The sequence below is a fragment of the Nicotiana tomentosiformis genome, chromosome 12 (genome assembly GCF_000390325.3).
Source record: "Nicotiana tomentosiformis chromosome 12, ASM39032v3, whole genome shotgun sequence".
In the NCBI taxonomy this organism is placed as follows: Eukaryota; Viridiplantae; Streptophyta; class Magnoliopsida; order Solanales; family Solanaceae; genus Nicotiana; species Nicotiana tomentosiformis.
The window spans coordinates 14,026,247-14,044,154 of NC_090823.1; the positions used below are offsets into that span (position 1 = coordinate 14,026,247).

Consider the following 17,908-nt stretch of genomic DNA (forward strand, 5'->3'; position numbering starts at 1 on the left):
TAACCCTTCGTTGTCTCAGTTACAACAACAGATCGAAAAGATCGGGTTACTTCGAGAAGAAGTCGATCAAATTCGCGCTGAATGCAATCGGTGGAAGGAGACCATCGACCGCCTGGCAGCGAAAAAAGAAACCATCTCAACAAAATTATTATCGGCCGACGTTCAGCTTCGAAGTGTCAAGCAAAAGGTGTCGGTTCAAGCTAAGAAGATCGATGAGCTTGAAACACGACTTGCTGAGGCTAAGGTGGAGGTTGAGTCGTCGAAAGTCTTGGCGGATAAGTCCATTGCTGTATATCGAGATGATGCTGAGGCTGCTCAGATGGAGGCCCAGGAAGCGGCGAAGACCGCCGATGCTCGAGCTCATTGGGTTGCCAAACTTGCTAAGTGTAGGTCTCGGAGGGAGACCCTCGAGGAGATACACGCTCGAGGTTTCGACCTTACTGATGAGGTAAAAAAGGCAAAAGAGCTCGAAGCGGAAGCTGAAGCCTTGACTTTTGATGATGATGATGATGATGATGGTAGCAAAAGCGGATCCGAGGGCGGGGAAGAGCTCGACTAGGAAGCTTAGTTTCTAATTCTTCATGTTTGTAAATTAATCGCGTAGGCAATTTTGTGTGTATATATATATATATATATATATATATATATATATATATATATATATATATATATAACAAGGAAATTTTGACCTCGTAGTCTCTCTGATCGATCAGATTTGTAGCCCCTAGGTTTGCTTGTTGAGTCGATGATTCAAACTCTGAAGGAACATAATCCGTAGGTGTAATGTAATGTTTGAGTTAATGTAAACTCAGAATAAAAGTAGCTTATTAGCCGTCGAGTGAGTGTTTTGAACTCGAGATAATATAGCCCGTAGGCGTAGTGGTCGAGTGAGTATTTTCTCGAACTCGGAATAAACGTAGCCCACAGGCTTTATAGTCGAGTGAATATTTCAAACTTGAAATATTGTAGCCCGTAGGCATAATGGTCGAGTGAGTGCTTGCTCGAGTTCAGAATAACAGTAGCCCGTAGGCTTAATATTCGAGTGATTATTTCGAACTCAAGATAAAGGTAGCCCGTAGGCTTAATAGTCGAGTGAATGTTTAGAACTCGAGATAATGTGGCCCGTCGGCTTAATAGTTGAGTGAGCGTTTCGAACTCGAGATAAAGGTAGCCCGTAGGTTTAATAGTCGAGTGATTATTTCGAACTTGAGATAAAGGTAGCCCGCAGGCTTAATAGTTGAGTGAATGTATCGAACTCGAGATAATGTGGCCCGTAGGCTTAATAGTCGAGTGAATGTTTCGAACTCGAGATAAAGGTAGCCGGTAGGCTTAATAGTCGAGTGATTATTTTGAACTCGAGATAAAGGTAGCCCGTAGGCTTAATAGTCGAGTGAATGTATCGAACTCGAGATAATGTGGCCCGTAGGCTTAATAGTCGAGTGAATGTTTCGATCTCGAGATAAAGGTAGCCCATAGGCGCAATGGTCGAGTGAGTGTTTCGAACACGAGATAAAGGTAGCCCGTAGGCTTAATAGTTGAGTGGATATTTCAAACATGAGATATTGTAGCCCGTAGGCGTAATGGTCGAGTGAGTGCTTGCTCGAACTCGAAATAAACGTAGCCCGTAGGCTTAGTAGTTGAGTGAATCTTAATTCTGGCTGCACAATAAATCTCAAGTCATTGTACATGTGTTCATGTTTTGCGCCTATGTTCGGGCCAATCTACATGAGCATGGTTCGTTTTGACCATTTGGCTCTTACAATATTTCCTCTTGGAACCCTATTGTTGTGAAATGACTTTCCTGTATCTGAACTTGATGTATTTGAGGACCTGATGCCCCCCGGTATTCGAGGTCGATTGGAAAGAGGCCTCGGATACTATTAAAGTGCAGCACAATCGATGGTTGCCTCATTAAAAACCTTGCCGAAAAACCTATTTGGGATAAAACCGGTCTAAGGGAAAACGAGTGCAACACATGTTTTTAAGCGAAAGATCCACCTCAGCTCTTGTTCGAACTTTCTGCAGGGGTCAGTTAAATGAATATGGAAAGGTCGTACCTTAGTAGTAGTACCGTTTTAGATGTGATACATTCCAACTGATTGATAGCTATTTGCCATTTTATGATGCCGAGCCTATATGATCCTTTTCCGACGTCCTCGAGCACCTGATATGGTCCCTCCCAATTTGGTCCTAATTTTCCTTCGTTTGGATTCCGTGTATTGACGGTGACTTTTCTTAACACTAAGTCCCCGGGTTTGAAATGGCGAAGCTTAGTTCTTCGATTATAATACCTTTCAATTCGTTGCTTTTGGGTGGCCAATCGGATGAGGGCAGCTTCTCGTCCTTCATCCGATAATTCAAGGCTGGTGTTCATAGCCTCGTTATTTGATTTTTCCGTCATGAATCAAAATTTGGGGCTAGGTTCACCGACTTCGACCGGTATCAATGCTTCAGAACCATATACTAAGGAGAATGGGGTCACCCCCGTGCTGGATTTTGACGTTGTCCAGTATGCCCAAAGGACTTCGGGCAGGATTTCTCTCCATTTTTCCCTTGGCGTCATTCAACCTCTTCTTCAGGTTTTGAAGAATAGTCTTGTTTGTTGATTCAGTCTGTCTATTCCCACTGGGGTGGTATGGCGTTGATAGTATCCTTCTTATTTTGTGATCTTCGAAGAATTTTGTGACTTTGGTGCCAACGAATTGCTTCCCATTGCCACATACTATTTCGGCGGGTATCCCGAATTGGTATATGATATGATCCCAAATAAAGTCTATAACTTCCTTCTCTCTTATTTTCTCGAACGCCTGCGCTTCAACCCATTTAGAAAAATAGTCAGTCATAAATAAAATGAAGTTGGCTTTACCTGAGGTTGATGGTAGAGGGTCGACGATGTCCATTCCTCATTTTATGAACGGCCATGGGGATAGGACCGAGTGAAGTTGCTCTCCGGGTTGATGGATCATTGGAGCAAACCTTTGACATTTATCACATTTACGAATAAATTCTTTCGCATCTTTGCTCATATCCATCCAATAGTACCCCGCTCTGATCACTTTTCGAACTAATGTGTCGGCACCAGAGTGATTCCCACAAGTGCCCTCGTTCACTTCCCGGAGGATGTAATTGGTATCTCCCAGACCTAAGCATACTGCCATCGGTCCATCGTAGGTCCTTCGATATAGTGTTCCGTCAGTGGCCAACGTAAATCGAGCAGCTTTAGTCCGTAGGTTCCTGGAATCTTTATGGTCTGATGGGAGCTTTTCGTTTTTTAAGTATTCAATATACTTGTTTCTCCAATCCCAGGTTAAGCTAGTAGAATTTATCTCGGCGTGCCCATCTTCGATTACCGATCTTGAAAGTTGAACGATAGTCCTCGAGCTCAAATCATCTACCTCGACCGACGATCCCAAATTCACAAGAGCATCAGCCTCATTATTCCGTTCTCGTGGAACATGCCGTAGAGTCCATTGTTTGAAATGGTGCAAAGTGATAAGAAGTCTGTCCAAATACCTTTGCATCCTACCTTCTCGGACTTCGAAGGTTTTGTTTACTTGACTCACCACCAGCAAAGAGTCACAATGCGCCTCAATGACTTCTGCTCCCAAGTTTCTAGCTAGTTCGAGACCTGCAATCATGGCTTCATACTCGGCCTCATTGTTAGTTAACCTGATAGTTTTAATAGCTTGCCTAATAATGTTACCCGTGGGGGGTTTCAAAACTATGCCTATCCCGGACCCCTTTACATTCGAAGCCCCGTCCGTAAAAAGGGTCCATACCCCTGACGATATACCTGATTTCAAAAGGAGTTCTTTTTCGATTTCGGGTACGAGGGTTGGCATGAAGTTGGCCACGAAGTCTGCTAAAATTTGAGACTTGATGGCCATACGGGGTTGATATTCGATATCGTACCCACTGAGTTCGATGTCCCATTTGACCAATCGGCCTGATAGTTCGGGCCTATGTAAAATATTACGGAGTGGGCAGGTGGTTAATACGCTTATGGGGTGACATTGAAAGTACGACCTTAACTTTCTGGAGGCGCTTACTAGCACAAGTGCCAATTTTTCTAAGTGCAGATACCTAGTTTCCGCTTCTCTTAAGGTCCGACTTACGTAATAAACGGGAAATTACGTACCTTGCTCCTCTCGAAGTAGGACACTGCTTACGGCGACTTCTGATACCGCCAAGTATAAGTACAGTTTTTGCCGGTTTTTGGAGTGTGAAGCAGTGGTGGGCTCGATAGATATCGTTTCAATTCCTGTAACGCTTGTTGGAATTCTGGTGTCCAAGCGAAGTCGTTCTTCTTTTTGAGTAGGGAGAAAAATTTGTGACTTCGATCTGATGATCTTGAAATGAACCGGCCTAAGGCTGCAATTCTTCCCTTTAACCGTTGTACATCTTTCACGCTATCCACGATGGTAATGTCCTTGATGGCGTTGATTTTGTCGGGGTTAATCTCGATTCCCCGATTTGACACCATGAAGCCGAGGAACTTGCCCGAACCGACCCCAAAAGCACATTTTTCGGGGTTGAGCTTCATGTTGTATTTCCTCAGAATCTCGAACGTTTCCTGCAAATGGGCCAAATAGTCCTCTGCGCGCAGGGACTAACTCGTCCTTTATGAATGCGTGCTTTCCCTCGGACTGGGGTCTTCTTTTTTGCTTCACCAGTCTGAACCTATGGTCCAAGCTTAGCTGGTGCGTCATTATGTCCGGTGGGATCCCTGTTATATCTAGATGGTACCAGGCAAAACAGTCGATGTTATCGATAAGAAATCGAATGAGTTTCTTCCTGAGTTCGGGGCTCAAACCCGTTCCTAGGTATACCTTTCGTTCGGGCCAGTGTTCGATCGGTATGATTTGCTCCAGTTCCTCAATTGTTGATTTGGTGACATCGGAATCAACGAGGGTTATAAAGGATCGAGGGATCCATCGATCATCATCTTCTTCAATATTCCGCTTACCTGACTGGGTCGAAGCCAATGTCTGTGATTGCTATTTGGTGCTCCACTCTTCGATTGTGTGTCCTTCTGAACTTGATCCTTTTATCGGCGAAGACGAGGATATTGATTTTGCTTCTTCGACAGATAACATTTCCTTTGCGGCCGGTTGTTCTCCGTACACTATTTTGACACATCTCGATGTTGGGAATTTGAGGACCTGGTGTAGGGTTGAGGGTACGGATCTCACGCTGTGGATCCACGGCCTTCCGAAAAGGGCGTTATATCTCATATCGCCTTCGATCACGTGAAACTTGTTTCCTGGATGGTTCCGGCCACGTTTATCGGTAGGGTAATCTCGCCTTTGATGGTTTCACATGCCATATTGAATTCGTTTCGAACCAAAGTTGCGGGTACGACCTGATCTTGCAGGCTGAGTTGTTCTACGACCCTCGATCTGATGATATTGGCCGAGCTACCTGGATCAATTAACACACGCTTAATCTTAGTTTTATTCATGAGTACGGATATTACCAGTGCATCGTTATGGGGTTGGATGATTCCCTCTGTATCTTCATCATTGAAGGACAAAGTCCCTGTGGGTGTGTAATCTTGCGTTCGAGATCGCTTTTCCCTCACAATTGATGTTTTAGTGCGTTTAAGCATCGGTCCCTGAGGGGCATCGGCACCGCCGATGATTATGTGAATGACGTGTTGCGGTTCTTCTAGCTCGTTTTGCTTGCCGACGTCCTTGTTCTTTAAATGGTTCTTCGCCCTATCACTCAGAAATTCCCGAAGGTGTCCTTTCCTAAATAAGCGGGCTACTTCCTCTCTTAATTGCCTGCAATCTTCCGTTTTGTGGCCATGGGTGCCATGATATTCGCACATTTGATTGGGATACCTTTGGGCAGGATCGGTCTGTATGGGTCGAGGCCACCTGGTGTCTTTGATGCGTCCGATGGCCAATACGATGGCGGATGTATCAATGCTGAAGTTATATTACGATAATCGAGGAACTTCTATAGGATTGGCATATTTATCAAAGCCTCTCTTGCTCATAGTTCCCCGAGAATTTTTCCCCCGATCAGTCCTTCGGTTGTTCCGAACCATATCACGTGCTGAATCGTTGTTCGTCCAATCTGTGACGTACGGTTAGTATCAGTCTCTATTCAATCTTTGTTCTCTGTTGATTTCCCTATGATTTTTAGTGGTTGTGTGGTTCTTATGCGCGGGTCCATACAGAGCTCCCAATTGATCATCTTCGACCCTAATTTTTGATTGGTACCAGTTGTGTACATCTGCCCAGGTTATTGCCGGGTACTCGATCAAATTTTGTTTCAGCCGATGTGATGCTGTCGAATTTAACCCGTTCAACCCTTGGGTGAAAGCTTGTACGGCCCAATCGTCTATGACCGGTGGCAAATCCATACGTTTCATTTGGAATCGGGATACGAATTCCCTCAGCATTTCGTTACCCCTTTGTTTTACTTTGAAGAGGTCTGATTTCCTTGTTGCGACCTTTATGGCACCACCATGTGCTTTTACGAACGAATCTGCTAACATGGCAAAAGAATCAATGGAATTTGGTGGTAAATTGTGGTACCAGATCATTGCTCCCTTTGTGAGGGTCTCTCCTAACTTTTTCAACAATACGGATTCGATCTCATCGTCCTCCAAATCGTTACCTTTGATGGAACATGTGTAGGAGGTGACATGTTCGTTAGGATCAGTTGTACCGTTATATTTGGGAATTTCAGGCATACGAAATTTTTTGGAGATTGGTTTTGGGGCCGCGCTCGAGGGAAAAGGCTTTTGTATGAATATTTTTCGAATCAAAACCTTTTATCATCGGCGGAGCCTCCGGGATTTGATCGACCCTAGCATTATATGTTTCCACTTTTTTGTCGTTGGCTTCGACTTGTTTTGTGAGTTCCTCGAGTAATTTAAAAATTTCAGGAGCGCTCCCTGATTCTTGCTCGTTTGATTTCACTACGACGGGTCCGTTCTGGGGGTGACTTCTCGAAGAAGTGGATTGAAGTTCGGCCTGCTTTGCATATGAGTTTGGATCTGCAACTGAGCTATCGCTGCTTGTTGGGCTTATAGCATTTCGAAAATCATACGCAAGCTGACCTCGATTTCTCCCGTGTTGTGGGTGTCTCGGGCTATGGGTCGAGCACCGCCCTAAACGCTTCTTTCCGGTTCAGAACGCTGATTTGCTTCTAGAGCTATTTGTGAATTGATATCCAATGGTACTTCGGCTCGAATTTCTGGTTCTTTGATTCGAGCCTCGTTGCCGTCGTCAGGTAGCCTTCTAGCCCCGGGCGCCAAGTTATTAGTTTCATCTTGAAGGCCGGCTTACCGAGAATCAGTTTTTGACCGTACACAGTTACAAAGTCGAAGCGATAGTTACACAATCTTAGACTTGTGATGCAAAAGAGTAAACTTTACTTGTAAAACTTTGTGAAGATCCCCTTAAACAATTGATAACAACACAAATTGACCATCATTTCTCGGCCACGCCAAACCCTGACAGATGTTTGTGTTTTAACTCAATATATCCATCTTAAGCACTTTCTCTCCCTCCTTTTAAAATCATATAAGTACATGATGAGACTAAGCTGAAGCTCCATCGTGTGAAGTTTTTTCATACGTCAATGAATATCCTTAAAGATTATCTCCATGGACAGATCTTGATACTACATTTACTTTAGATTGTCCAGTTACTTTTCAAGACTTAAGAAAATTTAGTAGTTGGTAAAAATAAAAGATAGAAAATACATATTCGTTTTTCTTAATAGCACTTCCCCAAGGATGAAGAAACATCGCCATAGGGTCCATCACAATTCCTTAACAGTCTTCTCTATTTCTCTTGCTACTTCTTCCATACCCTGCCCCAACTCTCTTCCCAACCAGCAACCTCACCAATCCCTCAAAATCCCATTGGACCACTAAATTATGCCATTGCACAAACTACAACATAGCTCTTTACTACTAACGCTTGCTATTGCTTGCAATCATCTTCATGCCTTGTAGGATTGGCATGTCAACATCCTGAGAGCAACTTATGCTAATTTTTGTTTTTTGATGAACTAAGAGAATTTCATTAAATGGCATCAAAAAAACGCATAGCAAAAATATACAACAAAAGTGTGCCTGCTCATATACAAAAACTTACTAAATAACTAAGGAGCATGCACAATCCAAAAAAGATTCAAAGCTAGTTACAGGGGCCTGGTTGAACCAACTAAATAAATTGATTAGACAAGTTGCTTTAAGAGAGTGATTAGGAGTTGAAATCCCATCAAAACATCTGCAATTTCTCTCATTCCAGATGCACCAAAAAATAGAAGCAGGCACCATTGGCCAAATTTTTTTGATGGATTTTCCAACTCTCAATGAGCACTAGCTTTCATAAGCATCCTTGATACTGTAGGGTATGACCCAGACAAGTCCAAAAAGTGATAAAAACATGTTCCATATGTCAGCTGCTACTGTGCAATGAAGAAACAGATGTCTCACACTCTCAGATTCCTCTTGGCACATAAAACATATGTTCACTGTCAGAATGCTTCTTCCACTGAGGTTGTCTTGAGTAAGGCAGGCTTCATACATGCTTGTTCAGATAAAACCAATTACTTTTATAGGGAGTTTAGTTCTCCATATAAGCTTCCATGGCCATTTGTCAATCAGCTCTTTATTGGAGCATAGATTGTCATATCTTATTCTGACAGTATGGGTTATATCTTTGGAATCTCCCCATTATAACCTATCCTTCACCCGAGGGCTGAGGATTGACCTTAAAATCTGATAATTTTGAAAGCAATCTCAGCACGTCATTTAATTCCCAGTCTTGGATATCTCTTATGAACTGCAATGCTCATGAGTTATCTTGCAAATAGTGCCCAATAGTGGAATTCTTGTTGTTGGCCAATAGAAATAGACTTGGGTGTTCATCTTTCAGGATCTCTGACCCTAACCATCTATCTTTCCTAGAAGAAATATGAGTTCCATTCCTAAGATTGAGTGATGACTTGAGTTTAAAGTCACCCCATAACTTTGAAATATATTTCCATGGCCCAAAACATGTGGCAATCTACTCTGTCTAGTACACCAGTTGTTTGACACCCCATATTTTGCTTGTATTACAACTTTCCACAGCCCAGGGTTCTCCATGTTGTACCGCTAGTTCCATTTCATTAACAAACTCTTGTTGTGTAAAGTGAGATCTTTTATTCCTAGCCCTCCATGTATTTTGGGGAGAATAAGGCTTGGCCATTTAACCAAATAGAATTTGTGAGTTTGACTATTTCCTTCCCATAAAAAATCTCTCCTTAATTGATCAAGTGTCCTCTGGACCTTAGCTGGGATTGGAAACAAGGACAAGAAGTAGATAGGAATGTTATCCAACACACTATTGATGAGTGTAATTCTACCACCCAGAGAAAAATATTGCATTTTCCAGGAAGCCAACCTTTTTTCAAAATTTTCAATTACTCCATTCCAGATACCTAATGCTTTGTATGTAGCTCCCAGAGGAAGACCCGGATATGTTGTAGGGAAACAGCCTACCTTACAACACATTACTTCCGCAAGTTCTTCCAAATTTGGAACTGAATTGACTAGATAGATGATGCTCTTCAACATGTTCATGTGTAGGCCTGAGATAGCTTCAAAGATCATAAGTGTGAGATTGAGGTGTAAGATCTATGATTTTTCAGCTCCACAAAAATCAAAGTATCATCTACATAGAGAATATGGGAGACTGTAACAGAGTTACCATCTGCACTTCCCACCTTGAAACCCTCTAGCCAGTGAAGCTGATTTGCTTTATCTAACATTTTGCTTAGCCATTCCATAGAAAGGATGAATAAGAAAGATATAGAGGATCTCCCCGTCTGAAACCTTTTTGGGGAGAAAAGAATCCAACTAGTCCACCATTAATCAGTGTTGTAAAAGGCGCAAAGCGCAATTAAAGTGTGGGCTTTAGTTAGAAAAGGCACAATGAAAAAAAACATAAAAATATATGTAATACAAAAAAAAAAAAAGCAAACAATTTCACCCATAATGATTTTCTTAAAAATTAATAATATCTTTTAAGAGATATGTATTGCTTTGTACCACTCTATACAAAATTGAACTTATTGGGCAATAAGGTGCGGGTCTTAGTACCTTGCATATACTAAAGCGCAACCTAAGTGAGATGAAGCGTGCACCCTGAGCGTTTTTTAACTTTAGGGCTTAAGCGCCCCTTAAATGAGCCTTTGACAACATAGCCATTGATCAGGATTGAGTACTTCATTGTAGTGATACAAAATCTGATACATCTAATCCAACATTCACCAAATCCCATCTTTCTTAGTGTATTTATCAAATAGGTCCAATTAAGTTGATCAAATGCCTTTTCTATATCAAGTTTGAAAAGTAGATCAGGTTGCCAAGACTTCATCTTCCAATCCAATATCTCATTAGCTATAAGAGTTACATCTGTGATCTGCCTATTTTTTATGAAAGCATTTTGATGACTAGACACCAATTTTCCTCTCACCCCCTTTAACCTTTCTGCTAAGAGTTTGGAGGTAATTTTGTAATCTCTCAGCTCAGTGGCTCATTTCTTCTTCGAGATTAGTGCTATAAAAGTGGCATTGCATGATCTAACCAGGTTGCCATTCTGGTGAAAGTGCTGAAGGGATCCCATGATATCATCCTTGATCACCTCCCATGCTTTATGATAAAATGACATAGTGTGTCCGTCAGGACCTGGAGCTTTATCAGGTGCACAATTCTTAATTACAACCAATACCTTTGCCTCTTCAAATGGCCTTTCCAGCCATACTTTTTCTTCCCCATTTAATATTACTACATCTTCCAGTCTTGTAGTAGGTCTCCAGCTTTCATTCTTAGTGTAGAGCTATTGATAAAATTCTAAAATCTCACCCTTGATTAGATCTTTATCTTCAGTGATGTCATCCCCAACTTTGAGTCTATCAATTCAATTAGTTCTTATGATGGAATTGGCCATCTTCTAAAAGAATTTGGTATTTTTATCCCCTTCTTTGAGCCACAAGCATCGAGATTTTTGTCTCCAAGATACTTCTTCTGCTTTAGCTCGTTGCTGAATTTCCACTTAGAGTTTCATAATATTGGATTTTTCTTCTTGGGATTGAGATCTTTCTTCCGTTTATTGTTGCAAAAGAGAAAGCTCCTCTAATGCTCTTCCCCTTTTCATTGCAATGTTGCCAAATTCTTCTCTATTCCAGATAGTAAGGTCTTTCTTTTGGAGCTTCAATTTTTGCACCAAAATAAAGTCAGGAGTGTCATTGACATAACTCTGCCACCATATCTTGATATTTTCCACGAAACCTTTAATATTCAGCCAAATATTTTCAAATTTAACGTAGGATGGGTTAGAGTCCCAATCTCCACTCTCCAACATGAAAGGGTTCTGATCTGATATAACTTTGGGAAGAGCAATTTACTTAATCTTTCGAAAGGTATCATTTCACTCGGATGATATAAGGAACCTGTCTATTCTTGAGGCTTGGATATTAACCTCCTCTCTAGACCAGGTGAAGTAAGCTCCCTACAATGGTAAATCTACTAAGCATAGATACTGGATGATATCAGAGAATCCCCTTATGGCTCGTGATCTTCTCACATAATTGTGCCTTTGACTTCAAATCTACAAACATTGAAATCACCTCCAATCACCCAGTGGTCATCCCATAATCATCTAACAACTCCCAATCCATGCCATAGTTCTTCCCTTTCCCAGTTTTTGTGTGGACCATACACCCCTAGAATTCTCTTGTGTGTTCTCAAGCATACTTGAGATGGAGTGAATTCCCTGTTGGATTTCAATGCAGTTCCACTGTCTTTTGTCCCACATTGTAACTATCCCTCCCCTGGTACCACTGGCTTTGAGTTCTGCACATTCAACCCATATGTTGCACCAAAATTGCCTTGCTACCATTCCAATCTTCAATCTTTGTTTCTTGCAAACAAAGAATATCCGGCTTCTAATCTCTTACTAATAATTTGACGATATCCCACTTCTTGTTGTTATTCAACCCATTCACATTCCAATTAAGAATTTTTTTTTTCATTCGAAAAAAGATTGGTATTTCCTCCCCTTGTTCTTCTTTTCCCCATCATAATTCACCAAGGATACCAACTGCGAGCACCTAATTTTTGATTATGTTTGAATTTTTTCCTACTCATCTCATCAAAACCTCATTTCTCACTCCATCTTTCCTGCTCACATCTTACTACACTTTGTCCCAACTCCACTTTTCCTTGTCTCCCGTGCTTGTCCCCCACTCACAAATCCCATACCCAAAATCAGCCACAAACGCCAACAAACCAACACCCTTTTTGCAGCAAATTTTAGCTAAAAAACTAGGTCCAAAATCACTCAAAACAGGATAACTGAAATGACTCTAAAAAGGCAGCAAAAACAGTCATCAAAAGTACCCTGTTCATCGGCAAAAACCAGCTCTTGAACCAGCCTTTAACAGTCAAAAAGACCAGCTGAAACTCCCACAAAAAATAGTGGTAAAAACTGTCCAAAAATAGCCCCAAATCCCTGTGTTAACCACACCTCCAAATACCGAAAATATATCACAAGAACGTAGATCACCAATGAGTTCGAGTTGAGTCCTTTCGAGTCGTCGATTTTGATTCGAAGTTTCGTTAGCAGCAAAGTTCTTAATTGAGCTCGTTGAGGTTCACGGCGAGGTCTCCAGTTCGGGTTTTGTTGACGAGGCTTCACTGTTGCTAGAAGAATAATTCTCAGTGTACAAATTTGCTTTATCAAATCGTTGAAGAATTTCGTGAGTTTCAGATCCATTTCTAGCCATCTCTCCCCTGTTTTAACGAGTTGAATGTCTAAATGATTTTGTTTCAGCTATATGAGTTTATGATGCTTAGCTTCTGCCTGATTCGAATTTAGTTTCTGTTTGGTTAATATTTGTTAATGCCAAAGCAATATATCCATATGTTATCTAGAGACTTAGAACAGCACTGTATAGTGAAGGTTAGTCATTTCCTTAATTCTTATTCGATACTTATGTATGTAGGTGCAAAGTTGGCTTAATTTCGTGTTTCATCATGTATCTCGTCAAGTTAACTGATATTCTCTTGTGTTTAAAGCTCACATCTTTCGCAATATTTTTGTTTCCTGTTTTGAAATTAGAGTGAGAGATAGGTGGCTCTAACTTTGGTCCTTAATTTGGTTGTGAGCGTAAAGTTAGGCATTAGTTAGTTTATAAATGGTTGTGAGTGTAAAGTTGGCCACTGAAATTGATTGAATTAAAAGCTAATTAGGCGGCGGGAAGATTGAATATTAAGATGGAGAGATCGATTTTATTTTCAAAATAAAGGAATAGTTTGGCAATTTTACTAATTTAATGTAAACGTTAATCTTACACTCTTGCCACAATCATTACACCATAACTCCTTGCTTCACGAGACATCTCAAATATAGTTTAGGAAATAATTTATAAATGCATTAGAATATTTTATGCGTGTATTAATAAATAAATTATTGTGATTATGTATACATTCGTGTGACATAATTACGATTTCAAAAAGATTAAAGGCAAGGCATGCATTTGCGTAACTTTGACAAAATAATATAATAAATAATAAATGTTATTAATTGTGTACACGTACGCGTGACATGATTTTGGCACAATAAATAAAACGGATTTTCACACGTGATTCGTTTCAAAGATAATTTCATATTTTAATAATTAAAAGTGGATAGAGAAAACATAAAAATCAATAAATCAGAGTTTATCCAAAATTAATCCAAGCCAAGTTGTAGTCAATAAAGCGACTATGCTAGAACCAAGGGACTCGAAAAATGCCTTACACCTTCTCCCCGATAAACAGAATTCCTTACCCGAACTTTATTTGCGCAGACCAATAATAAAAGAGTCAAATCTTCCTTTGAATGGAGATTCAAATAAAAGGTGACTTGGAACACCCAAAAAATTAAATTCCAAGTGGCGACTCTGAATAACAAAATAATCTCTATTTAAAAAATTTCACTTTAATTGAAAAAACTCTTTTACCCACCTACCATACAATATAAAACAAATATCTTTTGGGGGGTAAAAATGGGTGTGACACCAACCTTTTGGCTTTTGTTTCCCTTCCTTTTTTGAATTTCTTTCTCATTCGTTGGACTTTTGGTTTTTCAATTGAAGCTGTCTCTTTTCCTCCATCCTTAGAACCATCTCTAAGATTTCATGTTCAAACCCTTTGAAATTAACTCTGAATGACTTGCATGCTTTTTCCATGAATAATTTAGTCCATTTTGATGTCTCAATTATTGTAGGGTTCTCAATTTGATCACCAGAATCATACCGGGGAAAAGAGAGATAATCACTGGTTGATTGTAATGAGAATTTTGAATCTGAGTCGGTAAGAGGAAAAGGAGTAGGACCGGAGATGGATTTTGGCATGGAGAGAGAGGAATTATTGTGCTCAGCTTCATCGTCCACTTCAGAATCATGGGTCGAGATTGTTGTCTGGTCAGGCCTAGTATTAATGTTCAGGGAAGGCATAACATTGATGGGTTTAGTAATAAAAGGGCCTTTGCCTTCCAGATTTGCTTATTCTAATTGTATTATCTATTACTTGGTATTATTAAATTATGACATAAATTTTGTAGTAACTTACCATATTAATGGATATAGTTTTGTATTACCCATGAAATTTAACTTGACTTTATATTGTATGACTATTTCTTAGAATTCTCACGTTGTTCAAATTTATCACTAATATTTTTTAGTATTATTTATTTACTTATTTTTGTCAAATAAATTTAAAGTATGGATAAAATCATATTATCACTATTTTTCTCTTTATACATTAGTTTTTGTTCTATAATATTTTAACATTTCTTATTAAGCATTTATCTATAATATGAATTTTGTTATATCTATCTTTCTTGTTTGAGTTTGTTTAACAGAATAAATATATAGAAGAATATAAATTATAATAATAATAATAATAATAATAATAATAATAATTATTATTATTATTATTATTATTATTATTATTATTATTACTACACATTACGATACGAGTTCAACCATACCAATTTTATCAAATTTCGATAATAAATCGACCACCAAATCTTAAATTTTAAGTATAGAAAATTTCTACCATTCTCAACCCAATTCACTAATTTCATGATAAAAACAATAATAGATTCATGTATTTTAACTAAAATCGAGTTAGGAATTCTTACCCCAATGTTTTCCTTGAAAAACTCTCGAAAAATCGCCTCACCCGACCTTTCTTCGTCTAAAAATGAAAGAATGAGACGAAGTCTCAATTTTTGACTTTATTCTACTGCCGAGGGGTTTGTTCTTCGCGTTCGCGATGAACAAATTCCTCAACAACCATTTCCAAACTCTTCCGAGACAACCTCTAGTATAATGGTCAAAACCTTTTGTACAAAACTCTAAATGACCAATGATTTGACTTTATGAAAACTAGACATCAAGGGCTACAACTTTCATGTTTTGATCATTTCCCAATTCTTATAGATTGCGAGATATAAGCTTCCAAAATTAGCCGTGTGCATCAGAAATGTCTTCTTCGCGGCTTCCAAACTCTTCCCGAACAGTCTGTAGTGTATCAACCATAACTTCCTATACATAACTTCAAATTCCAAATGATTTGATTTTCGGAAAATTAGACATAAAGGACTACAATTTTTATTTTTGGATCATCTCCAAATTTCTAATAGATTGCAAGATATAAACTTCCAAAGTCGTGTCAGTGCAACAAAAATTTTCTCTACGCGGTAGCGAAAAGCCTTTTGCAATCGTGATTCACAAGCTAATATTTCCCATTTTACTCTTCGCGATCGCGTCCAATTCTCTGCGATTGCAATGCACATTGTTGTATCCAAAAACCAGCAACTAAAAGAGAGAGAGAGAGAGAGAGAGAGAGAGAGAGAGAGAGAGAGAGAGAGAGAGAGAGAGAGAATTATTAAATATATATACTCATATTAATTATTTACATTCTTGTTTTGTAATCTAGTTTTTTGCATTTAACCTAATTATATTCTAATTTGATTTGAAGTCTTTATTTTGATAAGTTCAATAATTTATGTCATATTAAAAATAACTTGTCATTGAGTCCTTATATTATTCATCACTATTTAATTAAGTTATGACAATGGTGTGGATGGTTATTTAAGTTAATTTTTTCATAGTTTTTGCGCTGGCTAAAGCTTCATTGACAATAAAAAAAAAGGATGAAGTACATAAATAACCCTCAAAATAGATGGTCTTAATTTTGTTCTCGGACAGAACTTCATACTTAACAAGTATTTTTTCTTGCTTGTCCCATAGGCAATACTTTTAATTTTTGATTTTGAAATTTTGTCAACGGGACAAACATGGGTAAAAGTTAAAGACCACCCCAAAAATATCATATTTCTGCAATTTTTTGGAAGGGCTTATTACACAAATAACTGGTCAAATTTATTGTTTATTTTTTTTAACCTGTATACATTAATTATATACAGTTATATAATATATATATATATTATACATTCACCGACTATTTTTAATTTAAGCGATTAGGTGAGCGGTTATTTGGGTCAATTCACCTTTTTGAAAAGGGCTGGTTATTTGTCAAAACTTTCCGCTCATATCAGCAAATTCCACAAACTACAGCCCAGCCCACAAAACTAACCCAAATTTGCCCATATACAGCTAGATGTTCTTGAAGCCCACATTATACCATTTTCCAAACCTATTAACATAGTACCCTTTATAAAAACCTCGCATCGTCCATTACTCTTTCAGAGAATTAGGGTTTTCCTCCATATCAGGTTTTGCACCCTCGTTTCAATGGCTTCACCTATATGGTATTGGTAGCTAACTATTTTATTTCTTAAATTTGTTGTAACCTAATTTGTTTTTGTTTTTTAGTTTTTAAAGCTGTGTGTTTTCTCAAAAAATAATTAGTGAATCTTTAGATGTGATTTATGTATTATGCTTATAATAATGTGTATTTCTGGTATTTTTTGATTATTTCTGTTAATGATGGTTTCACTTTTGAAATTGTGGCGGGTTTTATACGATACCCGTAAAATCCAAGTGTGTAAAAATCATCAAAAATCAAGCCCTTTTTGTTGATTTCTTATCCGAAGAGGGCAATTTCATATCCTATCGCCTTGTAGAGCAGAGTCTCTGCAATTACTACTTGGGATTGGCCATGAGAATTACATTCCTATTAATTCTTATTAAATTCATATTACTTATTTTTTTTTACTTTTGCTGATTTTTTTGGACTGTGAGGAGATCTATTATTAAAAACACCATCTTTCGGGACTGAATAGCCTTTTAAAGGCCTTGCTGTTAATCCTGCAATTCGGAGGCCATTTGCAAATTATTTTTAAATCATGCTCTCAATTTATGTTTCAGTGTTTGGATTTTATTAGTCAAACTAGTTTTTTTTCACCGCGATTCTCTTATTTCAGAAAAAATTAAGATACTATGTTTGAATTCATTGTCAAATTAAATAAAGTTTGACTCTTGAAATCGAGTGTATCACATATAAAGATGCATAGGGAGTATATCTTTTGAGTCTGCTCATATTGATTTTCTGTAAATTATGCGTAGTTTTTACGCTTATTTTAGGTCCAGCGTGTTTGTAAGATGTCTTATTTTGGTATAAATAGTTCTAATTTTAAGGGTCGATTAATTTGTTAGATGTGTTCTTTATAGGATGGAAGAGTATAATAGATGATTTATTTGGTTATTTCTGTTTAACTTTTGGTTCATTTTGGGATATTGTATTTGTGTTAATTGGATTGTGCTTATGGACGGTCAACTGCCGTTTAGATGAGGGAAGTCTACCTCATTGTGGCTGATATTTATTGTGAAAAAATTATCTTGTTTAAAGATATAACATAAGAGATTTTTTTATATGTAATAT

The 17,908-nt window shown here is 38.6% G+C and overlaps 1 non-coding gene across 1 annotated transcript; it reads left to right on the top strand.

Annotated features, from left to right (window-relative positions):
• Window positions 1-17,257: 17,257 nt before the first annotated feature.
• Window positions 17,258-17,351, top strand: LOC117280763 (small nucleolar RNA SNORD96 family). Its single transcript, XR_004511342.1, has one exon. It is a non-coding gene; the product is annotated as a small nucleolar RNA SNORD96 family (small nucleolar RNA).
• The last annotated feature ends 557 nt before the right edge of the window (window positions 17,352-17,908 follow it).